The sequence below is a fragment of the Globicephala melas genome, chromosome 7 (genome assembly GCF_963455315.2).
Source record: "Globicephala melas chromosome 7, mGloMel1.2, whole genome shotgun sequence".
Lineage (NCBI taxonomy): Eukaryota > Metazoa > Chordata > Mammalia > Artiodactyla > Delphinidae > Globicephala > Globicephala melas.
In genome coordinates, this window is record NC_083320.1 from 51,024,592 (window position 1) to 51,042,482 (window position 17,891).

The following is a 17,891-nucleotide window of genomic DNA, read 5'->3' on the forward strand; positions in this document are numbered from 1 at the left end:
GTTGTTTAGCATAGGGTATCCGGCACTGTAGCTTGCTGGTCATTGAGTGGATTTGGGTCTTGATGTTCAGATGGAGATCTCAGGGAGATTTTCGCCGTTTGATATTACGTGGAGCTGGGAGTTCTCTGGTGGACCATTGTCCTGACCTTGGCTCTCCCACCTCAGAGGCACAGCCCTGACGGCTGGCTGGAGCACCAAGAGCCCGTCATCCAAACGGCAGCTATGAGGTGTCTCCAAAGAATCCACAAATGCACAAGGTAGCAGGAAGAGCATTCAGGACCTTGACACACGAGGACAGGGTGTCATTAGCAGACCAATTCGGCCACATCTTGATATGGTTAACACTGCACTGTGGAAATTAGCGTGGGCCTTCAACACCAGTGGGGATAGTGAGACAACTGAATGAGGAGATGCAATGCTGAACTTGAGACCATCCAGAGGCATAGGCAGAGCACTGGGTACTTTCAAACTCCAGAACTCCACACTCCAGAGGCCCTCCTTTAGACGCGCTGCCTGCAAATTAAGTCTTAGTAGATTTTAAAAGGTATCCTAAAGTGACTTCTCCAACCACAATGAGATGAAGTTAGAAATCAGTAACAGATAAAACTGGGAAATTCACAAATTTGTGGAAATTAAACAACACACTCTTAAACAACCAATGAATCAAAGAAGAAGTCATAAACACAGCATACCAAAACTTAAGGGTCACAGTGATAGCTGTGCTAAGAGAAAAATGTATAGCTGTAACTGCTCACATTAAAAGTCAAGCAAGATTTCAAATCAGCAGCCTAACTTTACAACTTACAGAACTAGAAGGAAAAGAACAATAAATCCAAATCTGAAAACCTGAGAACCAGGGAGGCTGATGGTGTAAATTGTGGTTCAAGTCCATTGGGCCTTTGGACTTGAGCCAGAACTTACACCATTGCACCCCCTATTTCTCAGGCCATCAAATTTGGACTGAAGCTATACCATTGGCTTTCTGGGACTTTAGCTTGCAGATGACAGATTATGGGACTTTTCAGCCTCTGTAATCATATAAGCCAACCCCTTATAGTAAATCTCTTTTTATATATTCTATTGTTTCTGTTTCTCTGGAGAACCCTGACTAATATAGTCATCAAAAAAGGAAAGTCTGAGAAACTGTCATAGCCAAGAAGAGCCTAAGGAGACATGATAACTAAATGTGATGGTGTATCCTGGATGAGAACTTAAAACCGAGAAAGGGCATTGGGTTAAAAATGAAATCTAAATTAACTCTGAACTTCAGTTAATAACAATATATCAATATTGGGTCATTAATTGTAATAATGTTACACTTTAATGACTAATGTAAGGTGTTAATACGATAATAGGGGACCTCTGTTCAATTTTTCTGTAAATCTGAAGCTCATCTTAAAAAACTGTCCATCAGTTAAAAAAACTTAAACAAAAGGAAAAAAAGTAAAAGTACTAAACACAAACAAAAATTACCCCCGAAAATATTTTTGTTATTATTGTCAGGATTCTGTATGTGATTTGAAGTACACCAGATAGTCATTATTAGAAAGTAAGTAATGTAACTAAGAAGAAGTTCATGAAAAAAATATAATTTAAGATATTTTATATGAGGCTAATTAAGATATAGAAAAAAGGTATGGTTAAGGAAATGAGAATATTTTAAACTTCAGTTAAAATTGTTAAAAGCTGATGCAAGCTAGGATATGTTAGTGGAGAAAAAGAGGAGTGCAATGATTTTCAAACAAGACCAATGATAATAACAGCTGTTGGTTTATTTATTGATTAGATATGGAAAGAGAAGGACCAAAATATATTAAAAAAATACTGATAGTACCTTTTTGATTATACATATCCTCCAGTTGGCTGCTTTTGTGTGTTTGTTGCTCATATCCAGAATGCTCCTTCCCTCAAACCAAATACTACCATCCCTCAAAGTTCTCTTCAGATGGCCTCTCTTCTGGGAAATCTTTCCCAATTATGTCTCCCCTATTCCCAACTGGAAGTCATCTCCTTCACCCAGTACTCACAGCACTTCCTCTATACCTATATCATTGTATTCATCAGTATACCTTATACTATGGTCATTAGTGTTTTATCTCCTCAAATAACCTATAAAGGAACGGAGATTAGTCTCCATGCTTGATTCTTCCACAGCTCTTAGCACAGTAGCATGGCTGACACATAACAGCTTGTCAAATAAATATACCCAGTGCCTACATTTCATAAAACAGACCCTCTGTTTGCTGCTTGTCTACAAAATAAAATACAAAATAAAATTGTAGCATAATTACTTACTCATACTAGGTGCTAAATAAATAGTTTTAACAAATAAGTGTTTGGTTTGAAAACTTGTTAAGGTAGAGGCCATACCTTCTATTTCTTTAAACCAATTTATTAGGTCATTACTAAGGCAATGGTACAGACACTCAAATTCTTATATCACCTAAGTTGTTGACCTAGAGATTGTCATACTGAGTGAAGTAAGTCAGACAGAGAAAGACAAATATATATCATTTGTGTGTAGAATCTAAAAAAATGGTACAAATGAACTTATTTACAAAACAGAAAGAGAGTCACAGGTGTTGAAAACAAACATGGTTACCAAGGGAGAAGTGGGGGAGGGATAAATTGGGAGATTGGGATTGACATACACATAGTACTATATATAAAATAGATAACTAGGAAGAACCTACTGTATAGCACAGGGAACTCTACTCAATACTCTGTAATACCTATATGGGAAAAGAATCTAAAGAAGAGTGGATATAGGTATATGTATAACTGATTCACTTTGCTGTGCAGCAGAAACTAACACAACATTGTAAATCAACTACACTCTAATAAAAATTAATGTAAAAAAAAATGGGATCATATATACTAAAAAACAAACAAACAAAAAACCAAAAGGGAATCTTGGAGGAAAAACAAGGATATATGTCTTTGTTCTGTTAGTTTTTAGAGGTTGAGAAGACAACAGGTATATATCTAGGTCAAGAATAATATATATCATAAGAGAAAATTTTTAAAGTGATAAAGTCAAATTTAATATATTCTTTTATAGATATCAGCCTCAGACAATAACTAAAACCATGGAAATGCATAATTTACTCAGGATATTGGCTGCAGAAGAGCACTGACCCATATATAGAATGCTTTGGTAAAAAGAGATAAAATTTCTTAGAGTAAAACCAAAAGATACAGACTTTTGACGAATTTAGATAATAGAGGTTGTGAAGGGAAAAGTCAGTTTAAAGAGTCCTTCCAATAAAAAGAGTGTTTTAAGTTTATGCTTTGAAGACTTTTGGGCTCAAAAGCAATAACAATGACAGATTAAATATAAAAAGAGATAACTAAAATGATGTAGTCACAGTTCAGAATTAGTCAAACATCTCTATGGACTCGAAATATAAGAATAGAAAAATGCAACAAGCAGGTAAGAAACCATGGGCCTGAAAGACTTTTTTAAAAAAAATTTTTTTTTTTGGCTGAGTTGGGTCTTCGTTGCTGTGCACGGGCTTTCTTTAGTTTTGGCGAGTGGGGGCTACTCTTTGTTGCGGTGCGTGGGCTTCTCATTGTGCGGGCTTCTGTTGTTGTGGAGCACAGGCTCTAGGCACGCCTTCTTCAATAATTGTGGCATGCGGACTCAGTAGTTGCAGCACACGGGCTTTGTTGCTCCATGGCATGTGGGATCTTCCCAGACCAGGGATCGAACCTGTTTCCTCTGCATTGGCAGGCAGATTCTTATCCACTGCACCACCAGGGAAGCCCTGAAAAACTTTTTAGATCTAGGAGGAGGCAGAGACAGCTCAGAGTTCTTTACCCTTGAGAAAAGAGATTGACTTCATGTGAAGGAAGGGACAAAAGCCAGGCTTGTTGATTGGAACCAGAAGCAGGGCTCTCTCACCTATGCTGAGAAAAAGCACTGATCTGTATATCCAGGGAGACAAGAAAGCAGACAACTTGGGACAAGCCACTATGGGCTCAGTGACTTTATCTGCTCTGTTTCTAATTTCACCGTGGAACAAGAGTCTTAAGGTCCAAATTAAGACCTGATTCCAGATTAAAAATCTGTAATTCAGTGGGGAAAGACTCAAGAACATTAACAAGGAAAGGTGAACACAGAGGGGGGGGATTTTCACTCATGATGAATTGAAAATTAAAATCTCAAAACACAAGAAGAAAAGACACATTTAAGAATGACTGCCAAAAAAGCAACTGGAGGATGAATTCCCTCCAGATGAAATGAAAACTTCAGAGCAATTTGAAAATGTCCTTAAAAGGAATATATTTGGTACCCACAAAGAGAGAAAGAAGAAAGTATATCTATTTCTTAAACATCAAAAAATGTTGAAATAAGATTAGGCTAAATTGAAACAAGAACAGATGGATATAAAAAGAAACAATTAGAAATATAAGTTTAATCATGGAAATTATAAACTCAATAAAGGTGTAAATCTCTAGACTGCTAAGTATAACTTAAAAACCTTGGGCATTATATATAAAACAAACATAAGGAGTCTCTAAAAGGCAGAGAGAAGAAAACAGACCAACCAGGGACTTCGAACCTAAGGAACAACATAGCAGCAATTCCCTAGGTCTCCTTTTGACTATATCCTGGATTAGATGCTGGAGAAGCTGGCAGTCCAGAAACGCTAATAGTAACAGACAAAAACAAACAAACAAAATACTCAAGAAAGCCTACTTTCTAACCAAAGGACCAAGAAAGGGACACCTACTTTCTAAAATACTGAAAACTTTTAGGCATTAATTGCTCTTCTTCCTTCCTGTTTGAGAAAGCCAAATGAGAAGGTGGCACTTTCACAACCATCTAGTTGTAATGAGGCAGCCTGAGAGAAATGGCACCTTATTTCTCCTCCTGAGTTTTCTACATTACGTTTGACAATTGATGGAATAATTTTAACATTACCTGATATGGTTCTCAGTGTATGTAGAGAAAATACTTAAGAAAATACTTTAAATGAGAGAAAGTAGAGACTTAAATAGTTTGTATTCTTCACTAAAACTGAAGAGACTGTGATAAATTATTTACATACAGTAGAGCAATCACTAAAAAATCTGTACAAAGGTGTACACTCAGAAATCACTGTAGATAAAATGGAATTATAAAAAATGTTCAAGCAAACTACAGGGAGATATTAAAAAAAAAAAGAATCCCAAAACAGAGAAAACAGAAAACAAAAACCAAGCCCTAACTCAATGAATAACTACATTAAATTTAACTGACCTAAAAATACTAATTAAAAGATAGAGATTGGCACAGTGGATAAAAAATCGAAATGACCTAATTATATACAAGGGCAATATGTGGAGTGAGAAAAGATCAATTTCAAAAGGTCAAACACTGTATGATTCAATTTATATAACATTCTTGAATGACAGAATTATAGAGATGGAGAACAGATTAGTGGTTGCTAGGGATTGGGGATCATGGGAGAGAAAGGGATGAGTATTACCATAAAGCTCTAGCAAGAGGGAGATCTTTATGGTCATGGAATAAGTGTTTTTCAGCTGCAGTGGTAGGAATCTACACATGAAAAGTGGCATAGAACTATAAACAGATTGTAACAATGTCAATTTCATGATTTTATTATTGTACTACAGTTACATAAGATGGGGGAAACTGAGTAAAGGTAAGCTTGTTTTGTATGATTCCAAAATAACTTCTATTTCTTCCCTATTCTGAAGTTTTGGAAAATATCCAAAAAGAGGAAACATGTTACATTTTACTTAGGATTCAAACATACGACTTTTCTAGTTCACTCATCTGGGAGCTGTTCTAATTAGCTGACAAGAATTTGATCTATTTTAGTCACCTGTCAACAAATTATAATCATACGTGTTTGTTATATAATAATGTAATCATTTTATTTTACTGAAAATATTAGAACTCATTAAAAAAACTTCATATTTTGTGATTTCAGTTAGACCAAACAAATACTAATCCCAAAATGCAGTGACTAATTTATTTTTTTATTTGTACATAATTTTTTTAAATTGAAGTATAGTTGATTTACAATGTTATGCCACTCTTTGCTGTATAGCAAGGTGACTCAGTTATACACATATATACATTCTTTTTTTTTTTTTTTTTTTGCGGTACGCGGGCTTCTCACTGTTGTGGCCTCTCCCGTTGCAGAGCACAGGCTTCTGACGCGCAGGCTCAGCAGCCATGGCTCATGGGCCCAGCCGCTCCGTGGCATGTGGGATCTTCCCGGACCGGGGCACGAACCTGTGTCCCCTGCATCGGCAGGCGGACTCTCAATCACTGCGCCACCAGGGAAGCCCCATTCTTTTTTTTTAATATTCTTTTCCATTATGGTTTATCCCAGGAGATTGGATATAGTTTCCTGTGATATACAGTAGGACCTTGTTGTTTATCCATTTTAAATGTAATAGTTTGCATCTACCAACCCCAAACTCCCAGTCCATCCCTCTCTTTCTTCCCCTCCTCCTTGGCAACCACAAGTCTGATCTCTATGTGCAATGACTAATTTCTTTTCCTCAATTTACAGAATGGCAGGTGAAGCAACAAAGTAACATCTTGCTTTGTTGCTGCAGTGACATCACATTTGTCACTGTGAGAGGAATGTCAAAGGAGAAAGTAGTGTGGCCAATCATAAGCCAGTTCCGCAGAATTCACTTGAATTCAGTAGGATTGAATTTCACAAAACTACCATCATAGTGTGTGATGACAAGTCACACAAAAGAAACCAGCTAGATTATTTCATTTATCAAGGCATTCCTTTGGCATTGTCTAAATGTTACTACTAGCTGATAGGGTGAGCGCCAAGTATGCCTGATCTAACAAGAGGAAGGAAAGAGATTTCCCAATATATTTTTCATTCTGTGACAGAGACTATAGGTTTGTTTTAGTTGATACTTGTTTTTTCTGACCACTTCAGCATGGATCCAAGACTCTGGTCACCTAAAACATATGCAAAATGTTATTATAAATATCCTGTTTAATTGCTTTTGTGGTCAGTGGCACTCATTTGAACCTACTTGTCCATGCCATCATTTAACTGCAGTGTGATCAACTCAGTTTGCATAACTTCTCTTCTTTGCAGTGGTTGTCATGAAAACCATGATTTAATCACTACCATAGGAAAGTTTAGGAATGAACACTGTAATGGCCTCTTTTAAATGCCTCTTTGCCATCCATATTAAGGTCTCTATTGGATTGTCTCTTTATAGAAATACTTGAGATGGTCACTCACTTCCTTCATGCTATAACTAGCATATATCAAAGCCTACTTAAGGAAATAATAAGAAAACCAAGTGAAATAAATTCTAAAATCTAAGAAAATTTTGTATATGGAACACCTATATTCTAGTTGACCAACATGCTAAGACACCACCAGGCTCTTGGCTGTGTAGGCTCACTTCATATGATAAATTGACTCATACCACAATTAACAAAAAACTGAGTAAAAATTGATTCAAGGCTCTTTAATTTCCTGCCAATTAAGCTTTTTATTGTATGTGGAATTAAGCATTCAATACATTAACTTAAAGCACTTTCCATAATTTTTATGTTTTTATTAATAACTGAAAAAATCATTGCATCCATCCCATATTAAGCAATCTAAGACAGTGCCTCTGCAGACAGATCCTTCTCAAGGCAGTGATTGCAAAAGCAGAGGACACAGACACCTTTACAGTTAAACTGTAATTATTCAAAACCATCCCTTAAGACAAATCTTGGAAAAATGATCAGACTAATTTCCTGAATTACTTGAATTAAAAAGAAAAAAAAAAACTAAAATTTTTATTTATATTGCTAAAATGTTTATTTCATTTAATACCTTTTCTACCAGATATAGCATTAAAAAATCATCAATCTACTATTGATGCTTTGCAATCTTTTAAAAAATATTTTCACATTTTTAAACAGTTTTATAAAATATCAACCATCCATCTCTACTAAACATAAAACATCTCATATACACCTTTATATCCAAAATCAAATGGTTTAAATATATTCCAAGAGTGGTAATAAATATGGAGAGATCATTATTTAGTTAGCTAGTCAAATTTTTGAATAAAAAATATTTCCAAAGCATTTTCTAAGGCAGTGAGACTCATCTGGTATAGCTGTAAGAATTCCACATGCTTTCATACCAAAGTTTGAATTGGAAAATAGAGGCCATGTAAGTTTATGAAGCATGATGAGAAAATGACAATGTATTGACTGATTTTTATTTTTTTAAATGTCCATCAATGGAAATACTGCAACTGTTGGGTTGTGATATTTAGTTATCAAGAAAGACCAGGACTAACCCTTATGAATATTACCACTTTCCCGTATGCACTGAAAAAGTTCCTCATTAAACCACAATATTCCAGTTGCCATCATTACTATTACTAGAGGTTGATTCTTCACCTCTTCAGTTCCCTTAATCTACAAACAAGAAAGTAAACAGTACAATACCACAGCCTTTACACACTAGGCAGCATCTAAATTATTCTTTCTTCCTTCAGGAGATGCTACTAACACATTCTGCACAGAAAATATCAATAACATTGCAGAATAAGTCTCAATCATGTACAGATTCTTTCTCCATTTATTTTTCTATCCAGTTGAGCTAGTGCTTGAAACAAACGCTGCATCTGTCCCCATCAGTTTCCTCAGTAAAATTCAAAGTATTCAGGTGAAGATAGCTTTATTTTCGCATCTAACCTTTGTGTTTTCCTGGATTATGAAAGGCTTAGCTACAGTTTTGGTTTTGTTTAAAAGCAAAATGTACTCCCTTCTCTATGGGAAGCTTCTCTGAGACATTCAGAGAGAATGTTTTTGATTCCCTTTTTTTTAAAGTTAGTCAAGAGAACATGTTTGACTATTGTAATACAAGTTGGTTGAAATTGCAGTCAGATATGTCCTAGGACCCATACTCTAGGAAAGGTAGGTAAAGCATACCCAAATTGATAAAGTGGAAAAAAAGTCTTCAACATTACAATGTTTTTCTTTTAAATTTTCTCTCAGCTTTGCAGTTGATTTACACTCCACTTTACTGAAAAAATATAAGTACTGGTTTATGGATGAGAGGTGACCAGATATTACTAAGTGATGCAATGCTAGTATTTATTGTGGCAAGGGTCTAGAAGAATAAAATAATTTAAATTGACTATGGGATCAATGAATGCCAGAGTATGATACATCAGAGAACCAGGGAAGGGTGGCATTGGAGCAAGTAGTCCCACAATGCTGTTAAGAGTCAACACACGCACAAGCAGAGACTTGCAGAGTCAGTAGTGGGTGGTAGAGGCAGCAACCTTGTATCCAGAAGACCAAACTGAAACAATGGTCAGCAGAGGGAGTGGGATTCTGAGAGGCAGTTCAGTCCTAAAGACCAGAATTAGAATTTCAAGGTACAGTACAAGCTCGCAGGGTCATATGACTAGGTGCTGAAGATCACCTTTCATGAAACCAAACATTAAGACCAAGCACACAGCCACTGAGAGCCTGGGCCATGAGAAAATGGATACTAAAAGTCTGGGTAGAAATTACACGGGACAGTTACAGAGCTAGGAAAGGAAACAAGGCGGGGGTTGGGAGGGGGAACTGCCTTAATATTAAATGTGAAATTTCGTTTAGGGTAGTACGAACCAGTTCATGGCAGACCAATGATTTCACTTACCAAAATTAGAAAAGCAAGGCATCAAGACCTGCAGAAGCAAAGAAAACTATAGACACCAGAGACATTTCAGAGTGAGAAGCTGACAAGTCATATTTGGTCCCTGGCGGAGTGCAACTGCAGGAGAACAGAAAAGCCAGAGGAGATTTTGGTAACTATGTGGGACTAACAAAATTGAAGACTTGAGGGGCTTCAAACGTACAATCTGTCTTCCCCTTAAAACATTTGAGACATTTTGAAGCTGCATAGGGTAGGTGAATAAGTAATTCAAAAACCTCTTAAACACCGAACATGAATTCCAAAGAGACAAAGACCTGCAAGCTCTTAATTGAAAGGACAAGACCCAACGCAAAACGTACATAAACTGAGCCATACCAAAACTAAAATCTGGACTCACCTTAGCTTAGTTTATGTTTGGATTGGATTAAGTGATCAGTCCCCTATTCTATCTGCCTAGAAGAACAAAGGTGAATCCTTTAAATTTTTTTTTTTTTCGGTACACGGGCCTCTCACTGTTGTGGCCTCTCCCGTTGCGGAGCACAGGCTCTGGACGCGCAGGCTCAGCGGCCATGGCTCACGCGCCCAGCCTCTCCGCGGCATGTGGGATCTTTCTGGACCGGGGCACGAACCTGTGTCCCCTGCATCGGCAGGCGGACTCTCAACCACTGCGCCACCAGGGAAGCCCCTCCTTTAAACATTAAAAAAAAAAAAATTTAAACATTTTGGAGCCTCTACAATACAAATGTCCGGCATTCAATAAAAATTACTAGATAAAAAAAGAATGATAGCTAAGAGAAAATGAGAATATAGAACACAGGTGATTCTGCTATTGAAGTTCACAATCTAAGACTATGATTAATACATTCAATGAAAATAGAAGGGAGCAAAATAGATTTAAAGATAAATAATTTTAACACAGAAATAGAATCCATGAAAAGAAACAACTTCATGAACTTCAACAGACAAGATCTCAATTTAAGAATCCAATGGATTGTTTTAAGGGCATTTTGGATCTAGCAGAGGATACAAATAAGTTAATGAACCAGGAGACAGGTCAGTAGAATTATCCAAACTGAAGTACACAGAGAAAAACAAATGAGGGACTTCCCTTGTAGCACAGTAGTTAAGAATCCTCCTGCCAATGCAGGGAATTCGAGCCCTAGTCCGGGAATATCCCACATGCTGCGGAGCAACTAAGCCCATGCACCACAACTACTGAGCCTGTGCTGTAGAGCCAGAGCACCACAACTCCTGAGCCCATGTGCCACAAGTACTGAAGTCCACACACATAGAGCCTGTGCTCCTCAACAAGAGAAGCCACAGCAGTGAGAAGCCCACACACCACAACGAAGAGTAGCCCCCCCGCTCACCGCAACTAGAGAAAGCCCACGTGCAGCAACGAAGACCCAACACAGCCAAAAATAAATAAATAAATTTATTTAAAAAAAAAAAAGAGTGGAAAAAACAGAACAGAGACTAACCAACATTTGAGACACAGTCAAAAATGTGTAAAATAAGAGTAATTGGAGTCTGAAAAGTAGAAGAGGGAGAGAATGGGAGAGATAATGGTCAAGAATTAAAAAACAAAGAAAAAACACCAGATGACACTGATACAAGAAGCTTAACAAACCCCAAACAGAAACAGGAAAAGCAAAAGGAGAAAAAGGAAAATTGTGTATAGCCATATGATAGCGGTGCTTCTGACGGCCAAAGATAAAAGAGAAAATCTTAAAAGCAGCCAATTAAAAAAAAAAGTCTTCAGGGCTTCCCTGGTGGCGCAGTGGTTGAGAGTCTGCCTGCTGATGCAGGTGACACGGGTTCGTGCCCCGGTCCGGGAAGATCCCACATGCCGCAGAGAGGCTAGGCCCGTGAGCCATGGCCCCTGAGCCTGCGCGTCCAGAGCCTGCGCTCCGCAACGGGAGAGGCCGCGCCAGTGAGAGGCCCGCGTACCGCAAAAAAAAAAAAAAAAAAAAAAAAGTCTTCAAAAGCAATAAGGTGGACCAAAACAACAAAACAATGGAATCAGATGGTAACATTTAAAGTACTGTCAACCCAGAATTTTATATGCAGTGAAATTATCCTTGCACAGTGAGGGTGAGTTATCAAATCATGCTTGCTCTAAGACACAGGTTTGGTTTTCCTAAAATATATATTTCTTTCTTTGGGTCAAAACTGAAGTAGTAAAGCTCCTTGGCTAATTTCTAATTTTAAGGTATTGAAAATTAAAAAATTTTCTAATTTCCCTTTGAGTGTAATTATGGCGATATGGTTCCTGAAATATTTCTAATAAGAAAAGTTTGTCGTATCTTTATTTTCATAACACCATTAAGAACGCTCAGCATATCTTTCAGTTATATGTTCCACTCCGTTTAAAAAATGGACTTATCTACTTTGGCAGAAAACTGAGATACTATCCTAAGTATAATTATATATTCACTCAGCATTCTTTTAAATTTTTTCTAGCACTACTCTGTGGGAAAAAAAATTAATTCTCTTCCACAGAGGAGTAGCAACGTAGAACAGCCATGTAGTCCTCTTTTTGAGGTGCTCTAGAGATTTAATCACATTGGTGCCATCTTTGACAGTCTCAGAAGGAATTTGCCATCAGATCACTGAAAACAGCAGTGAAATCTAAATTACCACATTTCAGCTGATTCTCTATGTTTGCATCTACTGTGTTTGAACACATTTTTTTCAGAGACCCTTGGATCACAACTACTGATGAGATAATCTACAGTTGAGCCATACAGGGAGGGGCAGAGTCAAGGACAAAATTTCCATAAAGGCTTTAGGTTTACTAGTTCAAGAATGATCACCGACCCATAAGCCTTCAGAACTGAATGAGAATAAATCAAATACAAATGAAATTGCTGTGCACAGCTCAGCTCTTCATTTTGCATGTAAATTTGTCATTTCTTTGTGGTTTTAGCATTCTAACATAGAATCAGTCAGTTTAAAGTGCCAGAGAACTCTATCAGGTATTTCTTACAATAGGTGACTAGAATATGCCCTGTTTCATTCTAGTAGGGCTTTGTAAAATCTCCTAAGACAGCTATGGTAAAGCCTCTGTTTTTGACTTATTATCAAACTCTTCACTTTCCAAAATGAGCTCTATTCATGAGCCTTCTTGCTGAAAACCTGCTGGGCTCTGTTGGAGGCCTATCATTTGGGGCTGTGAGTTAAGCCACCAGGCAGTGGTTTCAGCTGTGTTTTTCTTTCAGCTCTTAGATTTAGTGAAAACTGGGGCCCAAATTGAAACCACCAGAGCAATGAATTTATATGCGCTGGAAAGGGGGATGTGGGGAAAAGAAGCAAACAGTAGGGATAGTTTCACCCTGTTATGCCAAGATTCACACAGCTGTGTTTTTCTTTTTATATTATTTATAGCTTTCCACTTTTAATTGATGAAAGTAGGGATATAACCTCATTACCAAATAGATTTTTATCTCTCAGAGCCCCCCCCCAAAAATGATTCATTTTAGTGGCAGCCAATAAGAACCCAGGTACAAAGTATTCTATGTGGAAATAGTGAAGGAGATGACAAGGAAAACACAAGATGGATCATGTTGGTTTATTAAGAAAGAACTCTCAACCAGTAATTGTCTTATGATGGAGGTTAGAAATATTCCAAACTACCTTTATACTTGTATTTCATGATTTCTGCTGCTACTTCCAAACACAGTAAAAGAAGAACAGAAAATCAGATCATTTAAAACCTCAAAAGTCTGTTTTTCATTAGTATTCTGGATTTTTATAAACTTGGTTTCTCTTATAAAACATTTTTTATCCTACCACAGAACCAGCTTATGTGAAGGCCAAAGAACTGTTGCATCATCTTATCAGTTGTAATTTTCAATCTTTGGTAAATTTTTTCTTCTTTTTTGGCGTTTGGATTTTCCACATTTGCTCCAGGAAAATAAATTGATTTACTTAATGCATGGGTTTTCTGGGGAGATGACATCTGTTTAAACAGCCACACTCATTCCAGTAATTCTAATTTTTAAAAAATCCATCTCCTTTTCATAGAATTACCTGGAGAACTGATTATAAATCATACTTTTTACATCAATTTTATAGATCTTTGAAAAAATAATTATCAGATGTTTCAGGTCATGTGGACTACCAATTAAGTAATTATTTAACAAGCACTTATTATCTTCTTAGCAGTGTGCTGTGTCATTTTGACCTAATAAACCTTTCCTTTAATAGTTACGGTATGAATAATTTAGGTTTTAACCAATTTAAAACACTAAAACCTCACTATTTTATCATATAGGATACCACAAAGGTATTCTTAGCAGAGTCCCCAAATAAAGGCCCGTAATTAGGTGCCTTATAAGTAAGAGTAGGGGAAACGATTGAGGTGAACATGAGAAAATTATTCAGAGGTTAAATCATTAGAATGGTGATGATAAGGAATTTTGAGAAAACCTACCCTAGACTTAGGTCTGAAAGGCATTGGTGTGAGAATAGAGTTAGCTGCTTACCAAAATTTGGAATATTTAGTACTCCTTCCACGCCATAGAATGCTTTCTCTTTTTTCATTGGCTGCTAAAATTGACAGGGACTTAAATCTGATTTACAACCTGCACCAGTCCGTCAGAGAAAATGGAATAGTTTCCATTTCTAAAAAAAGATAATGGAATATAAAGATAAATTTCTAAAATGTTTCTTTATATCTCATAAATTTAATCACTTGACACGATTGTTCAACCTGAAAGTGTGATCAGTGTACTTCTTTGCGGTATGCGGGCCTCTCACTGTTGTGGCCCCTCCTGTTGCGGAGCACAGGCTCCGGACGCGCAGGCTCAGCGGCCATGGCTCACGGGCCCAGCCGCTCCATGGCATGTGGGATCTTCCCGGACCGGGGTATGAACCCGTGTCCCCAGCATCGGCAGGCAGACTCTCAAGCACTGCGCCACCAGGGAAGCCTGATCAATGTGCTTCTAATTTGAATTGTTAGTTCATAATTTTTGAAGACCAGTTTTGGAGGCTACAGTTTACGCAAGAAAACTGGGAAGCAAAGCTACACTGAAAATTAAGTTTAAATGTATTCTTATGAAGTCAAATATAAGTGGACATTTGACAATTTTGGAGCTTCTGTACCTTCATCAAACTGCTAAACTAAAGGATTTCTTGTTTAAGTCAAATTCTTATTTCTTAATCATATTATTTGAGATCCTCCACTGAAAAATAATTTAAGTTTTTTTCAAAATCCTTTTGCATTTTCAACTATGTAGACATACCACTGTGAATTTCAAAATAATTTATCTGAGTAACTCTATCGTGAACAAACTATTGTAAACTGACCTAAAATAAAGTAACAATTTCCTTTTAACCAGAATTCTCTATAACAAGGCAAAATACTCTTTTTTAGTTATAGATGAAATGTATATTCCTAAAAATCACAAGGTATCTACACATTAAATACATGTAGGTCCCTGTAAACATGTAATATTTTCGTAGCTTAATTAACTAAAGGCATCCCATCATCGATGGCAAATATGTTTTTGTTAGTAACAGAAAGGTCAGTGGAACTGTATCTTTAAAATCCTACCCCACTTTATATAACTTTTTGTAGACGTGAAAAATACAGAAGTTAACTTTTGTCTTAGAACATCTATAAACATTTGCTTGACATTCTAAGTAATATTTCTCAAAAAAGATGCTTTATTTATTCAGTTTTAAGGAGTAAAAGATTAAATATCTCTGTAATGAAGTTCTCATTCCAAATCTTAGTATTTTATCTGTCCTACAACTCTTAACCTTCATACAGTCTCTCAGTTTTCTTGTCTCAAATGTAATACTTGAGGATTTTGCAGTATGCTCTAAATAGCAATGATTACTATAGTAGGTATGTAAAAGAACTATTAAAGGACAAAGTACTGTAATTGGATATTCATTTAATGTTTAGCACCAAGTTCAGATAGGAAAACAGAAAAAAAAAGTGTATGTCTGTGTGTGTGTGTGTATACACATCAACAGGGAAAAAAGCTTTATATTTGTGTAAGTCTTAAAACATTTTTCCTATGAATGATGATACAAGAGGAAAATTAAATGAAAACACATACTTACATGCAGTTTGTAAGTTAGCACCTATGATAGTCTGTTTCGTATGTAAGGCTGTCACCATGGATCTAAAATGCATCCTGTATTTTAACAATAATTTATTGCATGTATAATATGTATTGGGAGTCCTGCTAGGAAGTGGGGTTTAACCCTCCTAGAGAGTTTAAACTGTACTGAAACAGACTGACAATTAAAGAAACAGCTACAGTACAATGTGATAAATAAGGGCTGTAACAGAGGAAGCACAAGGGGTGGTGGGGCATCAAACAGCCTTGGCAGAGCCAGAAAGGCTTCCTGGAAGAAAGGACATTTAAGCTGGCATGGTCCAGCGAAAGTGGGTGGGACAGGAAAGTTGATGAGACAAGGAAGTTGGATGGGATAAGACTGGGGAGGAGAACAGATTTTAATCAGAAGAAACTGCTTGCAGGAATGTCCCTGATGTGTGAGAGAACATGACAATTTTTTAGAAATTAAAAACAAAACCCTCAAATATTTGGACAATAGAATGCCAGGGGTGAGTTCAGAGAGAAGAGGTTGAAGACGTAATAAGCTGGATAATTTAGGGCTTTGTAACTACATCGAGAAGTTTAGACTTTATTCTAAAAGTCATGGGAAACCACTAAAGGATTTTAAGCAGAAAGAGGCATGATCAGTTTTCTCTTGTAGAAAGATCCTTCTGACAATTATGTGGAGAATGGTTTGGAGGAAGCCATCCTGGGTATATTTAGTTCAGTTAGGGAGGTATTGCAGTAATTCAGGTTGTGGAAAATGATGATTGAACTAGAGAGATGTTTAAGAGAAAGAATGGACTGGACTTGGAGGCTGACTGGAGGTGGGAGGGGAGTGACAAAGAAAGAAAAGGGAGTCAAAGATTATATCCAGTTTCTGGGTTATAAAATGAATACTTATGGAATTGTTGATTTTGAGGTACTTATTGACTATCTAAGTGGGAAGATTTCAGGAATAGTCTTTCTCAAAAGTGAAAGCCGAACTGAAGATACAGGTCTGAAAGTCATCAGCATCTAGATGGTCAGTGATGCCATGAGAAAGGATTAAATTGCCCAGGAAGAGCATGGTGAACTAAAGAAGCAAAGGACCTAGGTGGAAACCTTGAGTAATAGCGATAGTTAAGGGATAGACTGAGGCAGACAAGCCTGTAAGGAGACAAGGGAGTAACCAAGGGGTAGATGGGGAAACTCCACTGGTAACCTATATGACTTAAGTCATTCTTCAGAGTAAGCATAAATTTGTCCTGGGTCATCCATTCCACATTTAAACTAGTGGCTCATACGTAAACTGCTTACATATGGCTTCTTGTGTAGGTTGATTATTTGCATTATACCATATCTGAGCATATATGCACTAAAAATAGATACTGTATAGAACTTTCTCCTTCTTTACTCTCTTCTTTTATGCTTCATTTCAACACGAATGGCATTGTAGCAGATAAATCAGATATTCTTTTGCTTGTTTATTGCGTATTTTGATTTAAAAACCAGTATATTGATTTTTAAATTTAAAAACCAGTATATTGAGGAGGTTCAGTACAACATCCACATTTCAGACTCTTTGAGCAGGCTTGGCAGGAGGTTGGGGATATCATAAGACTCCTTGGAAATCAGTTCTTGTAAAAGAAAATGTTGGTGGTTTAAAAAATAATTCAGAAACAGATGGATCAAATTTATTTCCACACACATGATTTTGAATACGAAGTGGTTGACCAAATGCATTTTGCACTCCTCTAAATATAACTCTATGAATAGTGAATTGAAAAAATGCTGATTTGTGTTTTCTCTTGCTCTTCTAATATTTAGCTATCACCCTTTACCAGTCAGTTTTTTCTTTGATTTCTCTGGTGCCTCACTGGAGTTGCATACCCAATTTTAAGGTTAAAAAGAGTTTTAAAATAATATTCTTGTTAAAGTTTTCTTAAAGATTACTTATTGTAACAGATGCTTCAGATGTCCTGTGTCTTATCCCCTCAGCCCGTCCTGGTTTCAGTCACAGCTGCAGTAAACAGCTCCAGAAAAGCTCAGCTTCCCCTCTAGCTGACTGAACCTATCTTTTTCTCCTATCTTCTCTTCAAGCTACCACCTCCAGCTTCTTCAGTGCTTTTCCATGTGACTTGGTTTCCATAACCCCTATTATCCTGTTTGTTCTTATCAT

General features: G+C 36.8%; 1 protein-coding gene across 2 annotated transcripts in view; it reads right to left on the reverse strand.

Annotated features, from left to right (window-relative positions):
* The window catches only part of PPP1R1C (protein phosphatase 1 regulatory inhibitor subunit 1C), a 128,653-nt gene that overhangs the window by 66,399 nt on the left and 44,363 nt on the right, over positions 1-17,891 (reverse strand). The window lies entirely within an intron of this gene.